General features: G+C 42.3%; 1 non-coding gene across 1 annotated transcript; it reads left to right on the forward strand.

Moving 5' to 3' along the window:
- The first annotated feature begins 2,054 nt into the window (after positions 1-2,054).
- On the forward strand, positions 2,055-2,236 carry LOC113456152. Its single transcript, XR_003377015.1, has one exon. It is a non-coding gene; the product is annotated as a U2 spliceosomal RNA (small nuclear RNA).
- The last annotated feature ends 9,869 nt before the right edge of the window (positions 2,237-12,105 follow it).

Below are 12,105 nucleotides of genomic sequence, written 5' to 3' on the forward strand. Positions count from 1 at the left end.
ATGGGAATGCTAGATTTACAGATGCGTGCCACCTCATCCTCCTTTTTAATATGCATCCTAAGGTTCAAACTCAGGTTGTTAGGTTTATGGGGTTATTTTAACCCATGGAAGCATTTTTCTGGCCCCCTTCCCTCTCTTTTTGAACTCTTTGCTTTTTAGACAAGGCCACACTATGTAGCCCTGTCTGGCCTGGAGCTTACTATGTAGACCAGACTGGTCTTGAACTCACACAGATTCACATGCCTCTGCTTCGTGGGTGCTGAGATTAAAGGTATGTGCCATAGTGCCCAGATTCTCTCTCTTTAAGTAATTCCCAATGTCCCACCTCCATGATGGCTCTGCAACATCCTTGTGACAGGTGCTACAGGTCACCCTTCTGAATTGAGATAAGAGTCATCCTTATGAATGGTGTTAAGGGTGGTACCCTTGTGAATGCCACTGCAGGCATCCCATCCTTATGAATGGAGATCAGATCATCCTTATGAATGGTGTTAAAGTTACCCGTGTAAATGATGCCCCAGGTCACCCTTGTGAATACTGCTGCAGTCATCCTTATGAACGGAAATCGGCTCATCCTTGTGAATGGTGTTAAGGGTCACCCTTGTGAATGGTGCTACAAGTCACCCCTGGGGATGGTGCCGAGGATTGTCCTTATGAATGTTGCTCATGACTCGTATGTGCATGATGTCATTCTCTGCTTTCTGTGTTTCAGTCATTCTGGTCTTTAGTAGTAATGGTGACCTTTTTTGAGTCTTTTTCTGCACACATGAGGAAAACTCATCAGAATTGTGATAAGTTCTGAGATGGAGTCAGTGGACAGTTCTGAGTGGCTATGAAGAGAAAGCATCATTACGTTGTATGGATACTGAGCTCTACTTGGTTCAAAAGGGTTTGATTTGCTCCTTTCTGTGTTCCAGGCTGGGATTCAGGAAGCTGAGGCTGATGAAATATTGACTTCTGGGTACAAAAACTTTTTTTTTAACTCATTCACACTATAGATTAGTAGGTTCTGCATAGTCCTAGCTGAAGAGTAAAAAGGAAAATCTAATGTTTGCTAAGGAGAAAAATTATATACATTTGCATGATCAGCCTGAATTTTTAACCTAACAGTATAACTAAAGACAGCCACTGTCATTTTGAATGCTATCATGATTTAGATAGGAAGTATCTACCCAAAGACTCACATGCAGAAGGCCTGGTCCCCATCTGTTAGGACTGGTTCCTGTGAATATGAAGTTTATCATAGCCTGCGAATATGAAGTTTATCCAGTGAAGAGGTGTGGCCTAACTGGAGGACATGGGTAACTGGGAGGAGACTTCTGAAGCATGTATATGATCCCAGGGCCTTTTGTCACTACTTCCTGATTTTGGTGAGGTGAGATACTGAGGTAAGATGCCGCGGTGTGCTGCCTCAGAACAGTGGAAACCACGGACTGTGGATTGAACCTTCTGAACTCACAATCCAGCTAAACCCTTCCTCTCTTTTAAATTTGTTTTCTCGGGTACTTTTGTCATTGTGACTAAGGAACAGACTCTCACAAGCACTGTCTCTGAAATGCGTGTGTGTACAGACAGTCTTCACATGGCGGGAAGCCATTTTATTATACTAGAGCAAATATCAGTCTTCATTCCACGGAACTGGCAGCTCTCACTTTCAAGGCTTTGGAAAATATCTGCTCCCAGTGAATTACAGAAGAATACTCCAGAGAGCCAAGGGCTGGAGGGGGAGCTACACACTACACAAGCCTGTGTGGGAGGGACAGAAAGGGACCTTGAAGATCAAGAAGAGCCGTGATTGGCTCTGAGCTTCAGACCTTCTGGCAAGCCTTCTGATGGATACCTGTGAGTCCCTATCTCTATACTGGTGGGCTCTGTCACAAGTCTGGTGATATATAGCTTTATGTTCCACATTGCTGTGACTAGTTTCTTCTAGGTATGTTCATATGGAAATATTTTGCTTCTGCACTGTTTTAAAGGAAGGGCGTTTCAGGGTTTTAAATTTGCAGCAACTTCTACACTGACTACTATAAACTGATATAGAATTAATTCTATTAAAATCATCATTTTGGCTGAGATCAAGTCAGTATCTATTTTATTGTTTTAATAGATGGTATGTCCTCTGTCTGAGGATGATATATTGAGGAGAATTTTTGAGCTAGTAGATGAAATAAGAACTTGTTCCTTCCACTCCATACATGAGCTGGAATTACATTACCTAAGAAACCACTTAGGTTTCTTGTGTTAATAACATCAATGAGACCATGTTCTGCTTAAACACTTGAGTAATGTCTGTATTCCCTTTCAGTTGTCTTTAGTATGTCAGTACGGAGTCCCAGAGTGCCCAGTATTCTCATTTTAAATGTGGTTAAACTCAAACCTGGACAGAACCATGGGTGTAGAGCCAGCCTGGGATATGGATAGCAACAGGCTAGAAGGGATCTGGATGGAACAAGACCAGAAGTTCAACTAAGGAGCCATTTTGTGACAGCAGTCTAAGACTGAAGTGCATAACATCAACTTCCAAGAGAAGATCAAGCTCACACAGTAGATAAGGTCTTAGGTTCTACAGGCAGGGGAGTTGGGGCATCCTGGAGCAGGTAGGTGAGGATGGGCATCCTGGAGCAGGCAGGTGAGGATGGACGTACTGGGGCAGACAGGTGAAGATGGACATACTGGGTAGGCAGGTGAGGATGAACATACTGGGGCAGGCAGGTGAGTATTGATGTACTAGGGCAGCCAGGTGAGAGGGGCATATGGGGGCAGCCAGGTGAGGGTGGGCATCCTGGAGCAGGCAGGTAAGGATGGACGTACTGGGGTAGGAAGGTGAGGATGGGCATACTGGGGCAGGCAACACTGGGTAACATTGTTAGTGGCAGAACTTTTCTCCACTCAGCTTTCTCCTGTTTCCTGACACAAATGGCTTTGGGCCTTAAGACTGTCCACATGCACAGAAATCTAAAGATAGGTCATGGCACTCAATGAGGCAAGAGCAGAGACATGGGAATGGTTTCATCACTCAGCCTATTGAAATGACATGCAGAAAGTATTTCTAAATGCATTGCCCAATTTCTCCCATAGGCTATAAAACTAGTTGCAGGATTTGAGAGGCCCTCCTTTATGTACTGAAAAAGCTTTCAAGAAAGATGGGAGAATTCAGGTCTCTCCCAGGATTCAGAAAACATCATGAGAAGAGAACACTCGCATGAAAACTCTTCCTTGGGGAGAATGATTTCTAAGTTAACTTTCAAAAGAATTGTGTAAGGAATGTAGAGCTTTTAGAGGAGCATTGTCGGCATTTGATAGTACAGAGAAGCACCCTGTACTTTGTTTGGAAAAGAGAAGTTCTAACTATCAAAGAAAGACATTAAGGCCAAAACTAGCAATCGATTAATTTCTTCCTCCAAATAACCAACTCAAAATACGTATTAGAGAGCAGTGGCAATCAACAGCCCCTGGTGATGCTGAGTAAAATCAGTGTCAGCTAATATCACTGCCACAGTGGTGGCAGTGAGGGCATCATCTTGCTGAGTCACTACTCTGTATGTTTGTGTTCTATGTTCAGCTCCTCCAACCACTACAGAACTGAGAAAAAAATGTTATCTGTGCTCACCTAACAGATGAGGAAGCCATGGGTTTGAGAGGTCAAGGATCTTCATATCACATGACTTCTCATTCCTAAGGTTACAGCACCCTGTCCACTTTTTCCAAAGCCAGAGAACCACACCTTTACTTGCAAGGACCTCCTTACAATTTAAAAAGGTCTGGAACTGGACATACCTTAATAACTAAGAATTCATTCCATTGAAATAGATATTTTTGCCTTGTAAATAAAGGAGAGTTGCTTCCATTTTTGTTATGTCCAAAAAGGAAATTTGGAGATACGTTCTTAAGCTAAATCACGATGTATTTTCTTATGCTCTCTCTTTCTCTTTTAATTTATGTATATATGTTTGCTTGTGTGAATGTGTTACACTCACATACAGGAGCCCATGAAGGCCAGAAGAGGGCATTGGCTCCCTTGGAACTGGAGTAATAGGTGTTTGTGAGCCACCTGCTGTGGGTGCTGATATCTGAATTCAGTTCCTCTGGATAGAAAATGAAGTGCTCTTAACCAATGAACTATCTTTCCAGGCCGTCTTCCTGCTTCCTTATTGTCTAAAATCCTTCAGTATTCAAGTAGTTGAATTACTTGACTTATTACTTGACTGTCTAGACACCACCAGCCATACTATATAGAAAGTTTGCAAATTTTCCCAATGAGGTTTATATAATTTTCCCAATGGGACAAGGTAGTAATCCATTGCTCTAATAAACGTGGGCCTGCTTATATTTCATGTTACAGTTGTGTCACTTATAATAAATTGAATTTTCAGGAAATTGATTCATTTTCTCTGCCACAAATTTATTTCCTTTAATATACCTAGCCAAGATAACCTCTCTTCTATGAAACCTACCCCGACAATCCCAACACAATGATTTCCTAATCTTTGTGTTTCTCTTTCTTCACTCCTAGCTCTCCCTCCTGATGAAGCTCACGCAGGGAACTTCACCTGACTGATTATACCCTATCCATTTTTCAGTTCCTACCAGCTCAGATGTTTAAATTATTAACCGATCCCACTTAACATTGTGTAGTTTATTAAAGCACTAAGAATCTAGCTTCTACAGTAGACTTAAAGCATATTTACAACAAAAGAAATATGGCTGGTATAATCCAAGGTTCATATTCCTTTTATGTTTCAGTTAGAATAACTTTTAAAGCAATATAGTTAATAGATTTGCCAAGCAAAAATAAAAATATATGAATTTTATTGACTCATGGAAGAGAGGAAAAATGGAAATTGAAGCAGCATGCACTATGTCGATATACATTCCTTAATGTATTGGCTTAATAGAGCCCCAAATAATTAGCATAGAAGGGCCAGCAAGATGGCTCAGTGGGTAGGGGTGCTTGCCACCAAGCCTGATGACTTGAATTTGAGTCCCAGGATCCACATAGTGGAATGAGAGAATCATCTCCCACATGTTATCCTTACAGTGACACTTGCATCATGGTCATCATGGTACACTCCTACACATGCGTGCATACGACATAAATAAACATCAAACAGTAATTAGCATAGATGGAATTATATCCTTTTCACAGATCAAGGATCAGAGATTCATTCATGGGAAGTAGTCTACCCAAGTGTACAGAGGTATTAAGTGTGGCAGACTCAGATTACAAAACCACGCCCAAATGTTTGCATCATCTACTTCCATTTTTACACGTTTCTACACTTATTTTTGTGTTTGTACATATATCTGTGAATGTTTGTGCTTATACATGTGTCATATCACATGTATGTAGTCAGAGGACAACTTGTAAGAGTCAGATCTCTCCTTCTACCATGTGAGTCTTGGAGATCGAACTCAGGTTGCTTTTTCCAGCTGAGCCATCTCCCCAGCCCAATCAATCATCACCCACTTCTTTCTTTCAAATCTACTTTGTCCATCTAGTTTTCTAGAACCTACTTAGTGGATTTTTCCAAGTTATCTTTAAACTTGCTAGACTGAAACCTCCTGGCTTCCCTCTAATTGAGTCTTGGAATTTCTGTGGGTTCTGGAATGTTCCAATGCATTCCCTGGGCAGTTCTGCCCTTAGCATAAAGTAGCATAGAAACAGGCGTTGATCTCCAGTTACACAGCATCACTCTATTTCTTGCTTCACATCAGCCTTTTGTCTCCAACACTGGCATGCTTCTTTGGCTGTCAGATGCTACCATCGTAGTCATGGGCAGTTGGAGACATCACTGAGATCCTGCTGAAATGACAGAAGGGAAATCTAGGACATGGCTATGCTGACTTTCACTTGGTACGAAAGGAGCCATATTAACTCTGTATATGTTACACATCAGTCCTGTTAGGAAGGAAGGGTCTGTGAACTAATTTATATGATACATTCCTTCTTTTTCTGGCTTGGCATGAGCCATGTGAAATGCCAGAGTCTATCACTGCCTCTGTGACTGCTAAGAAACTTCTACCCTTGGTCTCTTCTCTCTCTTGGCACAATATTTTATGTCTTGTAGGTGTTTGTTGCTTATAATTAGTGGACTTTTCCCAATTGACAATGCGACTGAAGCGCCATCTTCCTGAAGCTTTGTAGACCAAGCACCAGGAAGGAAACACCAGGCTTTCAGTGGTGCCAGACTCTCAACTAAACAACATGCTCCTGAAATCTTTCTGATTTGCTTACAGTGTGGTTGGGAACCTTCTTCCCCAGACATTGTTTACAACACATCATAGAAAGGAGAGTTTATAATTCACTGTAGTTATTCTCTTGACTTGCGGCAGGGAGGGTGATACTTAATAGTCTGGACATAGTAAGCAAGGGAGGGCTGGGTCAAGGCTTTTATCTTTCCCTGGATATTGTGGTCTCCACTGGAATAAACTTAGGATCCAAAGCTCTAGGAGACAAAGCAAGTACTCTTATGTCCATTCACATTAGAGGGGGGAAAAAATCTGAAAACCACCCTTGCTTTTTTTGGCTTGAGGAGTTAACACTGGAATCTTTCCTTAGTGTATATGGTATATTTAGCTTCACTGTGGTGTCTACATCAATCTTGTAAGAGAAAAAACATTATTGAGACTTACTGGCCAGGCAGTGGTGGCACACACTAGCCAGGCGGTGGTGGCGCACGCCTTTAATTCCAGGACTCCAGAGGTAGAGGCAGGCTGATCTCTGTGAGTTTGAGGCCAGTCTGGTCTACAAGAGCTAGTTCCAGAACAGCTAGGGCTGTTACACAGAGAACCTCGAAACCCCTCCGCTCCCAAACACTTACTGCCAGTTAATAGTGTTAATAGGCAAGCTTAAAATGAATGATATGGAGATGTCAAAGGACAGAATAGAATAAATATATAACCCCTGGGGAGTATATTGGTGAAGATTACTGAGTAGTTATTTTATTTTGTAATTTTTAATTTTTTAAAATATTCATTTTTACTTGTAATTATGTGTAAGTCTATGTGTCTCTGTGGTGGTATGCACATATGAGTGCAGTTGCTCCCAGTGCCCAGAAAAGGGTGTCAGATCCCCAGGATCTGGAGTTAGAAGCAGTTGTGAGTCCCTAGGGATGAAATTCAGGTCCTCTGTAAGAATAAGTATGAGCTCGTAAGCGCTGAACCATCTTTCCAGACCCACGGGTAGTCACTTGGAAATCAGAGGCTGACTGGAGCAGTTCCTTCTGTGCATCTCCTGTATGCAAAGGTAGGCCTTCTCAGGGTGACAAGCCAGAATGCTGCAAGGGAGCGGGTCTTTTGTTTGTCCTGGCCACCCGGCTAGCTTACACCCAAAATAATCGCATAGAAACTGCATTCATATAAACACTGACTAGTTCATTAGCTCTAACTTCTTACTGGATAATTCTTACATCTTAATTTAATTTATTTCTGTTAATCTGTGTATTGCCACATAGTTGTGGCTTACTGGCAAGATCGTAACCAGTGTCCTTCTCAGGCAGGAGACTCATAGTGTCTCCATGGTGGCTCTCTGACTCTGCTTTCTTCCTCCCAGAATTCAGTACTGTCTTCTCTGCCTACCTAAGTTCTGCCCTATCAGGCCAAGGCAGTTTCTTCATTGATTAACCAATGAAAGCAACACATAAACAGAAGGACCTCCTACACCACCAGAAAACAGAGAGAGTGGAACCAAGGGAGAACATAGCCTTCAGAATCCTGTCTGCAGGAACCTACTTCTGCCAGCCAAGTCGCACCTCCTATAGGCTCCAAAGCTTTCAAAATAATGAATGCCACACACTGTGGACTAAGCATTCCAAACATGAGCCAATGGGGAGAGATTTCAAATTCAAACAATAGTCCCACCTAGCAATAAGTCTGACATTAGGAGTGCGAGAGTTACCTTATAAACAGGACGAGTTAATAGGATTAGTAGATACATGATGTTAAATTCTGGACTTTTTCACATGGTAGCTTCAAAGGATACTGAACTTGTTCTGTTCCTTCACTATGCATAAAAGGCCCAGAAAGACCTTTTATTCGATGCTGAGTGAGTGCTGTTGTCTTCCTGGTAAGATGAATGCCTGGCAGTTCTGTGAATCCAATGACGAATGGATGCTGCGATTGGAATGCACCTGTGGGGTCTAATCAAAGACTTCTGTTGCCTGGAAAAATGGCAGTCTTGACTCCTCTAACACGAAGAGACCTTTCATGAAAATGTGCCCCAGAGCCCCTACAGTTCAGTCATGATATGGAGAGAGCAAGGCAGATGAAGTAGGATGTTAGGACAGATTCCTTCTCCACAGCACAGACTACAATGTGATTTCAATAAGATGGCTTTCCTCTTTGCATGTTTTCTAACCCATTTCCCCCCATAGTACTTCTAAATAGCTGTCTTTTCATTCCGATTGTGCAAAAACAAAACCAGAACACAACAGCAACGAACAACAGCAAGAAGACAAACCAGCTAGCTGAAATCCATATGGCATTTAATTAAAACTAAGCTTATAAAGCTGGAAGAAAGGAAGCCTATACCTTGGGTAGCATGGTGAGCTGCCGTCCTTGCTATGAATATGTCTACTTGCATATTGAAATATTATTAAATTGTACATCCAACCTTGGTATCTTGCTTGGTTGCAAAGTCTATCTTTCTTTGCTGTGATTTTCTTAAACTTGTTTCTGAGTAGCAAGTGGTTCACACATGTTCCAAGTTTCATTTGATTTGTGTTTCTCACCACTGAGGATCAAACCCAGGGTCTTACACATGCAAGGTGAGTGCACTCCCATGGAGAAGCCCATCTCTTTCGCTTTTTATTTTGAGACAGGGCCTCACTAAGTTGATGAGGCTAACCTTGAACTTGCCATCCTCTTGCTTCAGCTTCTCAAGTAGCTGCCTTCCAACTTCTGAGCCATCCTGTGGGATCTGAAAGTTGGCCCAGCCAATCTTTCAACTTTAAATGACAGAATCTGTTTGACTTGGCATCTTCATTTGGGCATCATGGCTTACTGTAAATAACGGGAGTAAATACAAACAAACAAACAAAACCTGTGGGCGCTAAAAGCATTGAACTTGGCAGATAAAGCCACTCCACTAGCTTTTTTATGAACTCTGTTATTAGAGGGAGTAGAAATAAATAAAAAGGAAGAAAGGTGTTTTTGGAGATTCGACTTTGCCCTCTCCAGTGTCCCCTGTCTCTCTCCATTGCCTTGACCCTCCAAATCCCACAGGATGGCTCAGAAGCTGGAAGGAGAGGGACAGAGAGGTGCTGGGCCCTCCCCCTCTGTTGTCGAATGCACTGGAGGCAGAAGGCTGCTACTGGCAACCTCCTATTCGTGTTTCTAAAGTTGCATCAAAGAGTTGGGTAGTGTGGTGGTGGGTGGTAGTATGTTTGTCAGTGCCCGGAGTTTGATCCCCAACACTGAAAACTGGCAATACAATTCAAAAACCTGAATAAAACTGCAGCAGAGAAACTTCTAAACTGCACCAGGATCCTGGAGCCTTTGTACAGAATGACATTTTCTGTGTTCAAGACAACAAAATCCAACAATTAAAAATAATTTTAAAAAAGGAGCACTTAATCTGCTGCCCCAAGAAGAGTACAAAGAAAAACGTGACGATTGGAAACACATTCTGGTTTTCCACATTCTGGTGTGCTGGTGTGTGCCTGGAAGTGTGTGTGTGTGTGTGTGTGTGTGTGTGTGTGTGTGTACGTGTGTGTGTGTGTCACGAGGGGATGGTGTTTGTCAAAGATGGCGGCGCAGTCACAGGGGATGAGGTGTGGAACTCTGTTAAGTGGTGTAAGCAAAGCATGGGTTTCTGTGTTAAGAAAACTAGGAAGTTCTCTTGCTGCACAGAAACCCCACAGGGCTACCTGTTTTGGTTTTTTTTCTCATTTTCATGTTCTTCCTTTCAAATAAGAATATAAGAAAATCAGCCTCATTCCAGAGAGCCAAAGGTTTTCATTTTTTTCTTGTTTCCTTGTGGTGTAATGTTTAAGAGTTCAGGCACTATTTCAGCAGAGAAATGCAGAGAAGGGGAAGGGGAAATCAATAAAGTTATTCTGTGTCTTCTCCCAGGGGAGAGCTGTGTTAATCGAGGATGCCTTGCTAGGCTATATATCAAGTCCAAGGAGAGAGCAGCAGTTTATCTCCAGACAGATTTCCTAGGTGTACTGGAAGAGGGGAAGGGGGAGACAGGCATATCGAACATATGCATAAATAATCATGTAGCCCCCTAATACACGTATACAAGGTTGTGGATACATATATGCACACAGTTAGATAATTTTTACAATGATAGTGGACTCATGAGTGAACTCATGTATTTTAAAGTATCACGTGGATGTGATGTGAGTGGGGAAGGGAGATGAGTAAGAACCAAGAATAACGGCATATGTCTATGAAAATATTATAACAAAACCTATCACTTTGTATGCTAACTTTGAAAGTAAATGAAAAACCAAAATAACAATACATTCTAAGTATATAAGCACAACTGTGAACACTTAAAAATTAGATAAGAGCTATTTCCTTAGGTGTTAGGAATGCTAGACAAAAAAATCTTGTGATAAGATTTCGTATATTCTGGGAGCACAGGACAGAAATCTTAAGGTCCAAATCAGGAGCAGAAGGAGAGGGAGCACGAGCAAGGAACTCAGGACCGCGAGGGGTGCACCCACACACTGAGACAATGGGGATGTTCTATTGGGAACTCACCAAGGCCAGCTGGCCTGGGTCTGAAAAAGCATGGGATAAAACCGGACTTGCTAAACATAGCAGACAATGAGGACTACTGAGAACTCAAGAACAATGGCAATGGGTTTTTGATCCTGCTGCACGTACTGGCTTTGTGGGAGCCTAGGCAGTTTGGATGCTCACCTTACTAGACCTGGATGGAGGTGGACGGTCCTTGGACTTCCCACAGGTCAGGGAACCCTGATTGCTCTTAGAGCTGATGAGGGAGGGAGACTTGATGGGGGAGGGGGAGGGAAATGGGAGGTGGTGGCGGGGAAGAGACAGAAATCCTTAATAAATAAATAAAATTTTAAAAAAAGGGAAAAAAAAGATTTCGTATATTGACCTGGGATTATTTTGCATTGCTGAGTTGTATAAAATCTTTTAGCCCCTGAAGAAGGAACTTGACAGACAGAATGGAGTGGAAAAGCTGGGATGAAAGGCAAGTGCCTTGACCCAGGCCCACTGCAAGTGTCTGGCCACTGGGAATTATCTAGGAAGGCCATCTGAGTCATGGCTGTGGTTGCTTGCTATAGCCATTGACATAACCAACGTTTTTACCAGGTGTGATATCAGCTGAGATCCTGATGATGAACTTGGGTCAGGACTACCCATTCACAGTGGGCGGTGGTGCTAGGCTCCTGGGGAGCACTTCTCTTTCCTTCATTGACAAATGCAGACAGTGTCAGGCTGGCAACAATGCTTGGGGCCAGACTTCATCTTCACAGTAGAGTTTTGATTGGGCAGCTATTCTTTCTGAACTTCAGCTTTATCAATGACAAACAACTCTTGTCCTTTCTTGGCAAGATCTTTTTTTTTTTTTTTCTTTTTTAACTGCCTATGAATCTTGTCAAGATAGGTTTTTTTGTTTGTTTGTTTGTTTTTTGTTTTGTTTTGTTTTTGGTTCCACTCCGGTGTCAGGAGATTTTACAGACAGCCAATGGCCCCATCTGCTATGATGGATCCCACAATACTGGGAATCTGAACACTTTTCTTTTCTTAGTATATTGAGGCCCTAAATTTTTTAAAATATCAGATTATGTATTTTGTTTATTTGTTTGTGTTCAGTGTGTGTGTACACAGTTGTGTTCAGGAGCGTGTGCACTTCTGTGCACACATGTGGAAGTGGATGAAGGACACTGGGTGTGGTCCTCTATTCTCTGCATTAGTTCCTTGAGGCAGGGTCTCTCTCTGAACTTAAAGCTCACCATGTCAAGTAGATTGGGTACCCAGAATGCTTCTGTCTCCGCCCCCACAGCTCTGGGGTTAAAAGCACACTGGGATTTGCATTTCCCTGATCGCTAAGGAGGTTGAGCATGATCTTAAGTGTCTTTTGGCCATTTGAACTTCTTCTGTTGAAAATTCTCTGTTCAGATC

This window comes from Microtus ochrogaster, chromosome 5 (genome assembly GCF_000317375.1).
Source record: "Microtus ochrogaster isolate Prairie Vole_2 chromosome 5, MicOch1.0, whole genome shotgun sequence".
NCBI classification, from domain to species: Eukaryota; Metazoa; Chordata; class Mammalia; order Rodentia; family Cricetidae; genus Microtus; species Microtus ochrogaster.